The sequence below is a fragment of the Balaenoptera musculus genome, chromosome 2, assembly GCF_009873245.2.
Source record: "Balaenoptera musculus isolate JJ_BM4_2016_0621 chromosome 2, mBalMus1.pri.v3, whole genome shotgun sequence".
In the NCBI taxonomy this organism is placed as follows: domain Eukaryota; kingdom Metazoa; phylum Chordata; class Mammalia; order Artiodactyla; family Balaenopteridae; genus Balaenoptera; species Balaenoptera musculus.
The window spans coordinates 14,600,851-14,616,318 of NC_045786.1; positions in this window are offsets into that span (position 1 = coordinate 14,600,851).

Sequence of the window (15,468 nt, forward strand, 5' to 3'; positions counted from 1 at the left end):
AAGGGGCTTGTGGGATAGCTTAATGGTAGCACCCCTGCAGTGTGGGAGCCTGAAAGGATTACAGTAAAGGGCTTCATGAATATTTATTAAAGTGGTAAATAAGGATGGCTTGAAAGGTCTCTATATCCAATGCAGCAATATCCTGGGAGAAGGAAAATGCTGGAAATTGTGAAGTTCTTATTGCCACATGTGTCAGAGAATCATATTACTCACAAATGGCACAGCCATACCGAATTGTAGCTTTTCTCCCCCAAATCACCATTATATTTTACTACTCACTCTATTCTCGTTTGGTTGCCGCCTCTTACTTTCATTGCCTATGGAGTCGCTCAGTTTTGTTTCCTAGACTCGCAGGTGGGGATATATCATCGTATGCTGGCTGAGCTTTGAGAAGCATGCTTCTGGTCTCTGATGTGCCTAGGATCCATTTGGCAGAAAGTTAGTTATTTGAGGCTTTTCCGTTCTGCTGTTGAACATCTTTCCTCTTACCGCCAAGCTCTCTCTTCTTGCTTTTCTTACTGCCTCAATGCCTCATCTCGTCCATCCACCCTGCTTGGTGTTCATTTCTCTCCGAAAACCTTATTTCATCACTTGTCAATCAGGCACTGCGGTGTTAGTGCACATAAATTAATGAATGATTCTCCCAGATAAAAGTCTTACCTTTAACCAGGAAATCTTACTGTTTGGATACAAAGGAGTCTATATATTCTATATGCTGTCTTATGTTAGGCTACTTGGGAGCTATTCTTGGTAGCAGAACCTTATCACAGTCTCAATATACCAATATTTATAAGTTGCAATAATTTCTTATATATTTGTGGATTCTACTTAAAGTGTTTTTTTTTTTTCTTAAATTACAAGAGTCACAGTTTTAGATCACTTTAACTTAGACTTTTCATTTAGCCTCCTATACCAGGAGGGTATTGAAGGTCAGCAAAATTCTCCTGCTGATAAATCCTGAGGTTTAATCTTGAGGGTGGATTTATCCTTACTTTCCCAGATCAAAGCTAGGATTAGCAAACTTTTCTAAATCTAATTCATAAGTTGACCCTTTCTGACTGGATTCTTCTTCAATCCATTTCAAATTTATGTTTAAAGCCCAAAGATGGCAATACTTTTTTCAGAAGGAAAGAGGTAAAAAGGAAGGGAGGAATCCCTTGTATTTTGTGCTACAGCTCAGCTAAGAATCTGTGGTAATTGCTATACTAACTCACTCATCTGGGCCTTACTAAATGCTCGCTAGATTAAATTGGATTGAACTAAGGTCTGTATTTGAGAAATTATAATATGACTTTCACACCCACTCTGTTTTTGTGCGTTTTGAAATTATAGTGTTTTCCCAGTCACATCTCTACCAAATAATGTGACAATCAAGGTTCTGGGATCATGTTCTTGTTCCTAAATCTTTTTAGTTTATTAGTCTCCTCAGGTCATATCTCTCAATCTATAGGTTCATGTCTGGTCTTCAGTTGTTTCCAGTGCTTCCCTGGCACCTTCTCCCACTTCACAAAAGTTCTTTGAATCCAGATTTGTACATCAAATAACTTGGCTTTGAAATCTCCAGGCGGCAGTCTGGGTCCCTCCAAAGCCACAGCTGTAACTTGTTTCCACAGCATCTTGAGGAGACATGGTTGGTAAACACTGTTTACACTGCCTTGTGTTTACTTGGCTGGGCTGTACATCAGGCAGCACCACAGAAATCTCAACAATTTATGTCATTTTGCATCTCACATGCTTAAGTTTTCTCCACCTTGAGAGGCAGAATTTGTTACAGTACAGTTTCCCTTTGTGTCACTGACCTTTGTTTCGGGAAGATAGTGTTGTCTCGATATTTCCGGTCCATCTTTAGGATTTTCAGGGGAGCTTTAACAGCAATGCTTGTGTTGGGGAGGAAGAAATGTTCCTCTACCCTTCTAGGTTCTTCTGAGTGGTCTAAGAATTAAATTGACATGAGGCAGATGAACAGGAGAAAATCAAACAAAAGTTGAATAACATGTACAAATGGGAGAGATCCAGGAAGACTGAGTAACTCGCCAAAATGGCTGAAGCCCTCACCTTAAATAACATCTTCAATTAAAGACAAAAGAGAATGTCGGGGGTATGGTTTGAGACTTCAAGGGGGAGGAAGGAAATGGAGATGGAAAAGCAAACGTTTGGTAAACAAATGTTTGCTGGGTCCTATAGTGACAAGGGGACACAGAGAAGACCCTGACCTCTAGGCCCTGCCAAGTTTCTCCTACTTCACCAAGTCCATATTCTTTGAAGATATATCTGGTGATAGCTCCATTCTTGGAACAGGCTCTCTATCTAAATTCTTTTAGGCAGTTATGCAGAAGGTCAGAGTTTCTTCCTGAGTCTTTTGGGCCTTGATTGTTTTCAGCTTGAAATAACCCACATGCCAAAGAGACATTTTGGGGTGGCAAATCTTGCTTCCCTACGCTTGCTGATTTTCCCACATACCGCCTTGTGCTTCTCTTCATGACCCAACTAGTACATAATGAGATAGGAGACACATCGGGTTTCTGGTAGGTGATGGAATTTTTACCTATGCACTTTTGAGCAGCACACAGCTACTTGGTTTACCACTGGAGACCAAAGCTAACACTTCATTTTCACAATATATTGACATTTCAATGTACCCATAGCATATCATTTTTTATTTTTTTCTTCCAAATTTATACCAATGATTTTTGCACTGTGTCCTGGTTGAAGGCAAACTATCGACTATCTACTTTTCTAAGACCTTGGGTACAGACTTTAATAAGGAAAAACTCCTATTTGAAACATAAAAACTTAACTCAGTTGTAAATTCTGGAAAGACTGGCAAACATGTACCTTCCTGCTTTGATTTCTGCTTTCCGTTAGTTTGAGAAGAAGCCTGTATGTGTTGCTGGGATGATTTGGCCGGGGGAGGGAACAGAGTCTGGAGAAGTACTGATAACGTTTAGTGCTGTGAATTTAGTTTTTAGTGATGTGAGTTCCTAGAACATCAGAGCGCACCCATATTTACATATAAACACTCCAACTTACCTAAAAGCTAAACGCAAATTTTAAAACATTAGGCCTTTGTGGTCGTTAAGAATGGCATCACTCCTCCCTTTCAACACATTGAAATTTGGGAATTGAATGGATGTCTCTGCTCATCAATTTTCCATCTTAATTAGGGTTGCCAGATTTCACCAAGACACAGGGCACCCAGTTAAACTTGAATTTCAGATATACAAGGGTAGTTTTTGAGTGTAAGTACGTTCCATGCAATACTTGGACAAATATTGCATGGGATATACTTTATACTAAAACAGTATTCTTTGTGTATCTGAAATTCAAATGTAAATGTATTTTTCTGGCAACCTTAATGTATCAGTAACTAAGTAATCCAATCAAACTCAATCCCCCTTCCCTCTTCTCCTCGCCACTCTCTGATTCTGGACTTCTGAATGAAGAAAGGACTCCTTAGAGCATCATGCTGAGAATCCCACAAATTCGGCATCATTAGCATCTGCACATAGAGATAGAGGCCTTTAAAAAATGCATAAAAAAGGAGATCTGACTTCTTAACTACAGCAATTCACATCTATAATCCTTTCCCTCTGCACCCTCACTCCAGTCATTAGCACATGATATTTTGCAGCTGGTTGAGCCAGCTGTTGTTACCTGGATTCAGGTGGGGATAGAAGGACATTTACAATTTTTATATCAGAGTGCTTCTGTAAACCCAGATAAATAAATATGTAGCAGCTGGTGATGCAAAGAACGAAGGAAAAGAGATGAAAACAGACAGAACCTCATCATTTAGGCAAACGTAAAATGCAAAATCTAGTCTGTGGTGTGAAATTCTGGAATGTAGTGCATCCATTTGCTTTCCCCCAGGTGGGATATTTTATATCTTTAGAGTGCAGATGTGTGAGGTTTATACTAGCTCACAGCATCTTTGTAAATGGGCCATCAGGGCCACACAGAGGTATAAATTTGTCCACCAAAATGGTCAAATTACTAAATTATCCTCCTGATTCCCATGTTCTGCCGCATTTTCTGAGTCATAAGTTAGAAGAGTGCAGCCATTACTTTTGAAGTTTCCACTATTAAGTGTCCAGACCTGAAGCACTCAGGACTGCACCTCCTACCAAAATGCAGTCTATAATTACTTCAGAAACACCACTCAGGCCCTGCTCTTCTTATATGAGGGGCCTGGGATGTTATTTTGTTTTGTACTTGAAGGCTAATGACTATACCTCCCAGCAGGGCCACTCGAGACCAATGGTAAAATTCAACCATCATTGTTGTGACACCTCTGGATCAGGGTTTGACTTCTAACATCTGTTTAATGATGCATTCTTTTTGAAAAGTTGCTCATTTGAAGTCTTTTCCAAAAGCAGTAAAAATATCTTTCCAGTTCAATCTCAACTCAGAGTAAAAGAAAAACTTTTTTTTTCAACACCAAGCTTAACCTTTCTGAAAAGCTTGAGGAGGCTCAAGAACTATTCCTGTGGGGCTTCAGTTTGTTCATACAGCACATCTGGGGCAGGATGAATAGCATGGTGCAAATTTCCAAATGAATTCTTGGCCAGGATGCTTTGATCTCCACCTACACTTGAGAAGGAGAAGTGAGTAGTTCTGCTTTCACGGCCATTCCTCCTTGGATTCCCCCTGGGATGTGACCAGAGCTTCATGGGGAAGTACAAGTGGTAAAAGTCTTATTCTCACAATTCCTGTGACACTATAAGGCCTTCAACCACTCCCTATTTGCTACTAAATTATGTTCCAACTCCTTAGCCTGGCTTTGAAGATCTCTGAGCACGTTCCGTTGGTCCATAATGACATTTCAACAAGACGATCCTTCGTTGTGAGGGGTTGCCCTATATATCGCAGGATGTCCAGCATGTATGGTCTTCCTGTTACTCTGACAACCAGACAGGTCCACCTGCTCCCCAGGAGTTGGTAATATTCCCAGTCCGAACCCCTCTTTCAGAGTATGGCCCTGATTTACCTGTCCCACCTATATTCCCATTATTCCAATGGGTGAGTGTTATGCCCTAGACATAGTGTATGCTATTTGCTACTGTAAAGATTAAGCAAGATAAATTAATAAAGCAACTTGTACACTCTTTGCACCTAGTAAAGGCTCTGTAAAGGCAGGATGGCCTCTACACTTGCATGTGTCTCGTACACAAGTTTGCTGTTATCCACATTCCATCATTCTGGGTGTAATACCCTTTTCTGACCTGTGACTATCCGAGCCCTACTTTCTTTTAGGTACAACTTATGTGATGTATGAAATCGCTCGTAATCTCCTGATCTTCTAAGTTCTTTTACTGCTCAGGGTCTGTGTTAGGCACTTCAGGACTTAGCTGGAAAGACAAATAAAATAGTGTTTACTGTGTGGCATGACAGGTACAGTAGCAGGGACTGGTACAGTGAGGGAAGCCTAGACCTTAGGGGTAGTGTAGAAGAGTCTTCATGAAAGATTTTCTACATGAGTGATGGTTGGGTTGAATTTTGAAGGCAAAGTGTTGATTAGATGAAAAGGGAGGTGGGAAGCGTATTCCAGCTAAAGGGAAAAGTCATGTGCGAAGGCCTGGTGCTAGCAGTTCATTTCGGTGGAAGTAACCAGAGCATATAGAGAAATGTCAGGAAACGAAGCAGGAAATGTAGCCAGAAGCGAAATCATAAAGGGTTTTGTTTGATGAGCTCTGGAGTTTGTACTTCATTCTGCAAATTATGAGAGCAGTTGAAGGATTTTATTTCACTTATTATCTTTCTCCACCTTACATTATAATTACATATTTATAAGTATAGTTTCCAAACTAGACCATATCTTCCTCATGGACAGAGCCTACCTTTGTTTCATCTTTGTGTTCACTACAAAGTTTACCAGAATAGTTTGCAGACAGCAGATTTTCTAGGATTGTTTTTGATTAATTAAATGAAATTAATTAATGATTAATGAATGAAATTTTATAATTTTTTCTCACCTAAAGAATGCTTATCCATTTGTTTCATTTTAATAGACTGATGTGGGCATTTTGGATTTACCTTTAAGCTCACTTATCAAGTAACTTTTTTCTCTTTGTGTGAACAGTTGGCTTCCAGTTTTGGGCAGTTGTGATGGTCACTTGTGAGTTGAATCATCAATTCTTTGTTCTATTATTCATGTTCATATTCATAAAACAATGTATCCAATTGTCAGTGGTCACCTGGGCAATGATAAATCAGAAATAAAAAAACAGAGTGATTAAAAATTCAGGCCTAAAACCCATTAAACCCTTCTTTCTTCTTTGGAAATAATCTGAAACCCAGATAATCCTATCTCTCTGTCCTGAAGGCTAACAGACTCCAGCCAAATGGCTTCCAGAGGGGAAGGGAGGCTCAGGAAAGGGGCTCCTTCACGGAAAAAGGCTTTGTCTTCATTCTCCAAACTGTCAACATTCACACTTGGGCTTATCTCAGTTGACAGAAAATTGGAGGAGAGATATTTTCAAGTCCTCCTGGGCCCTGAGGCTGGAAAGCAGACAGACCACTCCATTCCCAAGGAGCTGAAACTTTGAGTGATGAATTGTCTTTGTCAAACATAAAACAGGGCACATTTCTGTTGTCTGTCCATTTATACTCACTCATTATCTGCAGTGCTCATTCCCCTCTTAGTTATTAGGAAGGAGGAAATGGCTAGAAAGTCACAGGGTTCTGGTCCAGGAGGAAGGTAGTTAAGTGGTTAAATTAGTCTTGCATATCCCCCAGGGTTTATGGGAAATCCTGCTGGGAAGAAATTTTATAGCTCTCATGGTCAAGATTAATTAAGTTGATTTCATGTTTATATTAAGCCCACATAATGAGGTGAAACTTTGAGGTGCCAGACTTTGACCAGGCCATAAGCTTGTTTTACCAGCTTCTTCATTCGCTAATTTAAATGAATAGAGAAAAAAAAATCAACCTTCTTTCTGTTTGCTCAGTGCAAATTGGTCTGCCCAACTTGAGGATCTCTGTAGATCTGTGAGAAGGTGATGCTGTCTTGTTTGTTATAGTTCCCCACTGGTTTGCAGTCTGTGATATGGATGGAGATAATGTGAGGACAAGAGCAAAGAGAAGAAAACACAAACAATGTACTACGTGTGTTACGGAATGCCATGTGGGCTATTTAAAATGAACGCCATGGCTTTTTAATGCAGAAGTTGCGAAAAAATTGGTAAGAGTTTGCGTAAGTCCTGCCCCAATCTGATCTCGTTGCAACAAATCATTATGCCAGATTGACTCATATATATGATCCTGGAACATGGGTGGTCTCCTGTTAATATTATGGCCGTTATATGTCAGCATTACTTTAAGGCAGAGTGTCTCAACCTGGGCATTACTGACATATTGGGCTGGATAATTTTTGTTGTCAGGGCTGTCCTGTGCATTATGGGATATTCAGCAGCATCTCTAGCCTCTAGCACTAAATGGAATAGGAACTCCCACCTTCACCACTCGCCAAGACTTGACAATCAAAAATGTCTCCAGACACTGCCAAATATCATGGGTAGAAGGTGAGCGAAATCCACGGCTTTAAAACATATTGCACTTAACAAGCATTCACTAAATAGAATTACAGCCTTAAAGACATTAAGAAATTTACCTCCACAGGTTACATATTCGTGCAATTAACCTTCATCCACCATCTTTCCTTACACAGCTAACATTTATCTAGAAGCTAATTCGAAACAACAAAGAATACTCAACAAGCACTGTTTTGAAGGGCTAACAGCCCCTAGTGGGGATACTGACCAATAGCTAAATGAATAAACTATTATATTAAAGTTAGAATATAGCCTTATTTCAAGTTGGTCACTGAGAGATGGACATTTGCCATGACTTGGACGGCACATATCAGTGAGTACTGGGGCAAAGCTCATGGCCAGGCAGGGGCTGGACACCACAAGCCTTGGTTTTGTGTGCTGCTGTCACTTACATTTTATCCCAAGTTGTTATAATAAATTATGAAGGATTCACAGATATTTTGAAAGAGTTCAGCTTCTCCAAAAGATAAGGAAAGCCTCATGCTTATTTATTTGTTTGTTGGGCCATTTTCAAAAAGGACTTACAGGTTTTACAATAAAAGCACGATTTATGACTTTTTCTTTCCCTGCTCCTCCTGGGAAAACTCATTCATGCCTACAACTTCAACAATCACTTATATGTTATGATGGATAATTTTTTTTCTGTGTCCAAAGTTTTTTTTTTTAAATTGAAGTGTAATTCACACATGATAAATTGTATATAAATTCACAAACACAAATTGTACACTTTAAAAGTGTATAATTCAGTGGTTTTTAGTAGATTTACAAGGTTGTATAACCATTACCACTGTCTAATTTCAGAACATTTTCATCACCCCCAAAATAAACCCTATACCCATTAACAATCACTCCTCAACCCCTTCTCTCCAAATCCTTGGCAACCACTAATCTACTTTCTGTCTCTGTAGATTTGCCGGTTTTGGAAATTTCATAAAACTGTAATCATACAATGTGGCTGCTATGGTCTGAATGTTTGTGTGCCCTCAGAATTTGTATGTTGAAATTCTAATCCTCAAAGTCATGTTATTTGGAGGTGGAGCCTTTGGGAGGTGATTAGGTCATGAGAGTGGGTCCTCAGAAATCCCACGGAACAAGCACATTCCTGCTGCCACGTGAGTTTACAGCCAGAAGACTGCCGTCTAGGAAGTGGGCTCTCGCCACACACTGAAACTGTCGGCGCCTTGATCTTGGACTTCCCGGAGCTATGAGAAGTAAATGTTAAACCCTAGATTGGTTTAATAACCCCTTAGCAGGTTGTTTTGTCTTCCAGATCATCTCAGTCCGTTCTCTACAATCCTTCTGTAGTGATCTTTGACTGTCACTCTCTCACCTGCTTCAATTCCTCCACTATTGTCCTTTGCCCTTTGGAACCAGGCTAATGGCCTCAGCAAGGCAGATCAGGCCTCATCTGATCTGACCCTTTCCTGCTTCTCCAATCTCTTCCATTACTTTCCCCTCCCACCTTCTACCCACATATTAGCTATAATAAAGTGTTCACTTTCTCAAACTCTCTGTGTGTTATAACTCTGTCCTTGTCTCAGCCCATGCTGTTCTTTTGTTCTAGAATGCCTGGTAGCTCCTTTCCTCCTCCTCCAGGAAGCCTTCTCTGATGTCTTCCACCTTCAGTATGGGTATCAGTTCTTTTTCTCTTGCTTCCTTGTGTCACAGCAATTACCACACTGTAATTTTCTGTTTCTTACCTACCCCTGCCTCTAAATTGCCAGCTATCTGATGTAGGAATTGTGCCTTTGTATTAGTCTGTTACAACTGCCATAACAAAATACCACAGACTGGGTGGCTTAAACACAGAAATTTATTTTCCTCACAGTTCTGGTGGCTAGAAGTTTGAGATCAAGGTGTTGGCAGGTTTGGTTTCTTCTGAGGTCTCTCTCCTTGGCTTGTCGGTAGCCATTTCTCTGTGTCCTAATCTCTTCTTATAAGGACACCAGTCATATTGGATCAGGCCCAGCTGAATGGACCCTACTTTACCTTAACGGCCACTTTAGAGTCTCTGTCTCCAAATCGGGTCACATTCTGAGACACTGGGGCTTAGGACTTCCAAGTGTGATTTCTGGGGAGACACAATTCAGGCGATAACAGCTTTCCATTTCCCTTTGCCAACACCTAGTCCTTAAGCAGACTCTCAATTAATGTGAGAATAAGTGAAAGAGTGCAAGATCAAAGGTCATGGAGAAGAAGGCGATCAGAAAGAAGGAGGGGAAAAAGAAGAGAAGAAAGGTATGTGTAACCAATCAGACTAGAAACCCAGGGTTATCATGTTGCTAAATCTTCGTGTTGCGATTAGTACTGGGCTCAATTCTGACTTCTTGAGGCCAGGGGAATAAAGGAAAACACTAAGAATTACCTTACACTTTATAAAAGATTATTTTAAGAATAGAGTTAATACAATTTAAAGAGATAGATACATTTTATAATTTTTAATTTTCTCCTTTTCTTTAAGGCTGTTTATTCCTACCCTCTCCTTTGGAGTTTTGGAATGTGTTTAAATTTAGACAACCAGAAAAATTCTGTGTTCTAGGATTCAGAAAGTTAGTTATAAAACTCGATTTTGTTTATTTACTTGGCCAGGTGGGGGATTGAAAATAAGTGGCATTTCAATATAATTCACTTCTAAAAATGACTTTATTAGGATCGTGGCCACATTTTGTTTCCACCCTCAGTGTGATTAAATCCTCCTACTGAGGATTTAACATTGACATTTGAAGGGACTGATGGAAAACTAGAATCAGATAGGAAACAATTCATTAGCCTGTGCTTTGTTTTCAGGAAAGAGGACTTACATAAGGTTGTGTCTAAGAGTTCAGCAGAGCTTTTCGATTTTGTGTGCTGTTGACAATGAGAACCACAGACACCTCAAGGTGGCCTCCTATGATACCCAGTCTGTCACGTGCTCAGCTTCTTCCTCCAACAGATGAGGAAGTTGGACCAGGATCTCTCAGCACCAATCTAGCACCATCATTCTGAAATTGCATGGATCCTGGGGAGTTCCAGAAATTAGTATTTCTGTTATTCTCCAGACAGTTTTAGTCTAGTAACTGACATCACTATCAATCATCATGATTATTGCCAACATTAATTGCATAATTAGAACGTGCCCAGGCTGTGCAGAGTGAGCTCTTTGTATGCATTATGACTTCATATAATCTTTATTACAAATGAGGTAAGTGCAGTTATAATACCCTTATTTATAGATAAGATGACTGGGGTTTAGAAAGAATCTGTAACTTACAGCTAATAGATGGAGGTGCTTCCAACTGAATGCTGGTTATGTGGCTTTCTGCTTTGGTTATACACTCTAACCATTATGTTATGCCACTAGCATAGGTATTTGGTTAGTACTGCGCTTAGACTAGGCTTGTGAAAGCAGAGTTTAGTAAAGCATGGTGTGTATACCCTGGTGGTGTGTAAAACAATCGAAAGTGATATTAGAACTTTTGAAGTCCAGCTGTCAAAGACCACCAGGAAGACATCTGAAGTCAATGTTAAGATTATTCAAAGACAGATTTTCTCGGGTCTCTTTAAGCTCCTGTGATGTCTTGCTGAGTATGCCAAGAACTGAGGGTCCTGACCCATCCTTCCCTGGGCTATTTCTCAAGGTTGTGTTGGCAGCGAGCAGCCTTGACAGATGATATAGTGCTGCCCACCCCCCCGCCCAGTAAGAAAAGCAGGCTGAATTACAGGTTACTTTACAGCTGTGGTACCCCAGGCTCAGACACTGCAACCTACTGTGTATGTGGCATCCACTAGCCCCTCTTCTATCACCCCCAAGACACTTTGGTGACATGGGGAAATGACACGAACCCACATGATGTTCATGCTACTTGCTGTACCATGAATAATAAAGTCCTTTGTTTCTGGGGGGAAAAATTATTCAACTCACTGCAGAAGGGAGAGGGTACAGAGGAACCGTGGAGTGTCCCAGTAACAGAGTTGGGGCCCACCTAGTACAGAGTTTGGGCTCGTGCCGAAGGTTCTAAGAAGAGGTTGTTACGGGTTGAATTGTGTTTCCCCCCAAAAAGATATGTTGAAATCCTAACCACTAGTATCTCAGAATGTCACCTTATTTAGAAATAGGGTCTTTACAGAAATAATCAAGTGAAAATCAGGTCAGTAGGGTGAATCCCAATCCAGCATGGCTGGTGTCCTTGTAAAAAGGAGAAATTTGGGTGCAGAGACAGACATGCACAGAGGGAAGATGATGTGAAGACACACAGGGGAAGGTGGCCATATAAATGGAGTGAAGCGTCTATAAGGCAAGGAGTGCCAAGGATTGCAGGCAGACACCCCGACCTAGAAGAGGCAAGGAAGAGCATGGCCCCAGGGATACCATGTGGCCTCCAGAACTGTGAGAGGATACATTTCTGTTGTTTGAAGCTACCCAGTTTGTGGTACTTTGTTACAGCAGCTCTAGGAAACTGCTACAGGGGTTGAGGGAGTTAACTTGGCTCTGGATTTTTGCTTCCCTCAGTTTGGCAAAAGGTATCTCAGTGATACTTGCCCAGAGGGTAGAAGGAATGAGAGGGCACTGGGAATATTAATTGTAAGAAAGCCCTGATCATTTAAAAGAAAGAACTGTTCATTTTGCAGCAGCCATGTGGCTTTGCATAGGTTCTGTTAGAAACATTGTTGCTGCGCTATTAGGGACATTCCTGTCTGACTACCAGCAGGGCTGATTTTTCACTTTCTGAGATTTTTCTTAAGAATGATGTATTTATTTTAATTAATTACTAAGCCCCCATTTTAACTAGTAATATAAGTCTTCCTTTTTTAATGCAGTTTCAGCTAAAGAAAAATATTAAGGACATGTGAGCACTGTGATCTCAGGTATGGCAAAAATTGTGAAGGTAGTGCCTTAATGATTGAAGTTTGGGAAAATTGTGCAACAAGATTACTACAAGTTCCTACTGATTTGAAATAGAAAAAGAAGCTGGATTTTTGTCTCATGGATTCATTTGTAAGTGCTGAGAATTTACATATGTAAACCTTTCCACTTGTTAATGTAGGGATTGTAGGATGGAGAACAAGAATAGAAAAATTACAAGTGATTCAACTTGCGACATCAGGAATTAAGTAAATTCAAATCATTAACTTTGTTCCCATATGCAGAACATAAAAATCTTGCTCCTTTTACTAGCTTTCTCTTTTTTTTACTTTGTTATAGATTTGTGATTTATTTGGGCTAAAAACCTTCTTGTTTTGGGTGAGAAACTTTATCTTAGGCTAAAATTTATTTATGTAAAATAAATTGTGTTAAACTAGATAACTTACCAGTTTGCCTTCTGACTCAGTGCTGCATTTCTTTTTAATTATAAATCCCTTGGAAGAAGCAAAAGATTCTTTTTGTTCTTTATACTTTAATGTGAAACATTTTTATTGACTGTTTTCTCTCCTAAAACCCAGCGGGTGGAGCTGGTAGGGAGGGCAGAACTGAGCATGGCCCTTCTATCGATTGAAGACAATAGTCACCTAAGACAAGGGGCAAGGAGATTGGGAAAAGAATTATGGAAAAAGCAGAAGGCCAGAGTCTCAAGTCATCTATTTCTAAAGTTGGTCTAGGACTGGCCCTGCAACAAGAAAGGAATGAGTTGATCCAGACCTACCATCTTCCTTTTGCATATGCCTCTTGACCACTTATTTCCATACTCTGGCTAGAACCAAGAGTTCCATTATTGACCTGCTTTGTAGGCAGGCAGAGTTTGAAGGCCTGCCTAGAAACCCCCCTGCCAGTTGTAACATTTTCTATGGCACCATACCTTCCATTTACCCCAGCTTTTGGAAGGGGTCTCTGGAGCAATTCATAAGTTTAGATCTACCTGCCCTTATACAAGTTCTATCTTAAGAGGACAAGTTATGAGCAGGCACTGATTGAGAGCAAACATTGAGGGAGGCATATAATTTACATACAGCAAAATCTCACCCTTTGACAATTGCATGCAATTGTATGATCAACACAATCAAAGAACAGTTCTATTATCCTTCAAATTCTCCTGTGTTCTTTCGTATTCAACCCTTTCCCAGACTCTGGCAATCACTGATTTGTTTTCTGTCCCTATGATCATTTTGCCGAATGTCATGGAAATTGAATCATGTAGCATATAGCCTTTTGAGTCTGACTTCTTTCACTAAGGATGATACATTGTAGGTTTATTCATGTTTTCACAAGTTTCATTAGTGATAAAAAGGTTCCTGCTGAGTAGTATCCCATTGTGTGTATGTATTTATCCACTCAGCAAGTGAAGGACCTTTGGGATAGTCCTAGTTTTTTGACAATTATGAATGAAACTTCTATAAATATTCATGTGCAGATTTTTGTGTGAACATAAGTATTCATGTTATTTACTTATTTTTAATGTGAAATGCACTCAGGTCAATTAAAAGCAGCAGAGAATCTCTAACTTATTGAAGAAGCTATAATGGCTTCTTTAGGAAATTGAGAAACAGATAAACACCCATCTGGGGAAGCAGGAAAACAGGAAAACCGCATGAATTCAGCCTGTATTTCTTAGTTGACAACTAAATACAAGCATTTATTTTGGCAAAACATATATTTGGAAGTAGAATCAAGTCAAAGCAAAGAGAGGTATTTGGTCAAGTGAAAGGAGGTCCTAAAACACGATATCTTGCGTAAAGGAGACAACCACAAGGTTTGGTAAAATACATCTTTTTTTTTTTTTTTTTTTAACTGGTTCTCACCAGGCAGTGATGAGGATTAGTCAAATCAGCTTCAGCTTCTCATCTGTCGATATCTATCACTATGTAACTCAGAAAAGTTAGACACTGATTGGTTTTGAAGAGCTAGAAGTGTGGACCCTAAGAAGACAAGTGGAAATGGTTCTATCCAGTTGGTACCTGGGTGAGTTGTTTAATGGTGTTGCAAAAAGTGTCATGGCAGCCACTTTTCTAATGTATTGAACCCACTATGAACCCTACTGGTTTTGGACAGTCATGATTCTGATGCCCAGAGTAAGAAAACCCAGTGAACAAGATCCCCTACAGAGTAACATATAACAAAGACTCTAAGACTTTCTGTCACTTTCTTCTCAGGTTTCCATGCAGCCTTCCTCAGCTTCTTTTCATAGATCGATTCCTATGTAGGCACTTGTGAGTCGTTGAAAGCAGAAGGAAACATATCCACAACATTTCCTTGGAGACCAAAGACGGAGGAAAAGTTACTTCTGATTCATGTAGATTGAGTCTTAGCCTTTTGTTTTTATGTCAACTGCAGTGTATTGATTTGAGAAACTGTCCTGGGTTCAAACCCTTTGTGGTGGTTACACATTTACTAGGTACCAACACCCTAATTTTACTTCTTTTCTCAGTGAGTGTTTTTGTTCCTAAGAAAAACATGTGTTTTACTATTAATTGAATCTTCTCTTTAAGTTGCTTTATCATCCAGCTGCAATTTGCTTTCTTTGCCTTACCTCCAGGCTTTTGTTTGTTCTTTCTGTGTGCCTCTAAGGAAGCTGAAATGGATGCAGGTTGTCTTGCCGTGCCAGGATCTTTTTGAACGTCTGTCCAGTCATCTGATCATCCATTTCCTCCTCCCACTCGCAAAATTCCACAGAGGCAAAACTTGCCCAGGTTTGCACATACGGTTGATGTTCACAGCTTGAAATAGTCCAAGGTATTTAAGTTTGATTTTTATTTTAATGAATGCTCATCGTTTTGCCCAGAGATGAAAGCAAGGTGTTAGAAATCCCAGATTTCTGGGTCGTTAGATCACTTAAACATTAGTTCAACCACGGCTGTTCCACTTTTAGTAGAGGAGCATGCATTAATGAGTACAATTCAAAAATATCCACCTTAAAATTTCAGAAGGTCCAAACTGCACTTTAGGTATCTGATTTCAAAAGTTCCTTGAACTTTTAAAATTCCATTTTAGTAGATTGTATGGTTG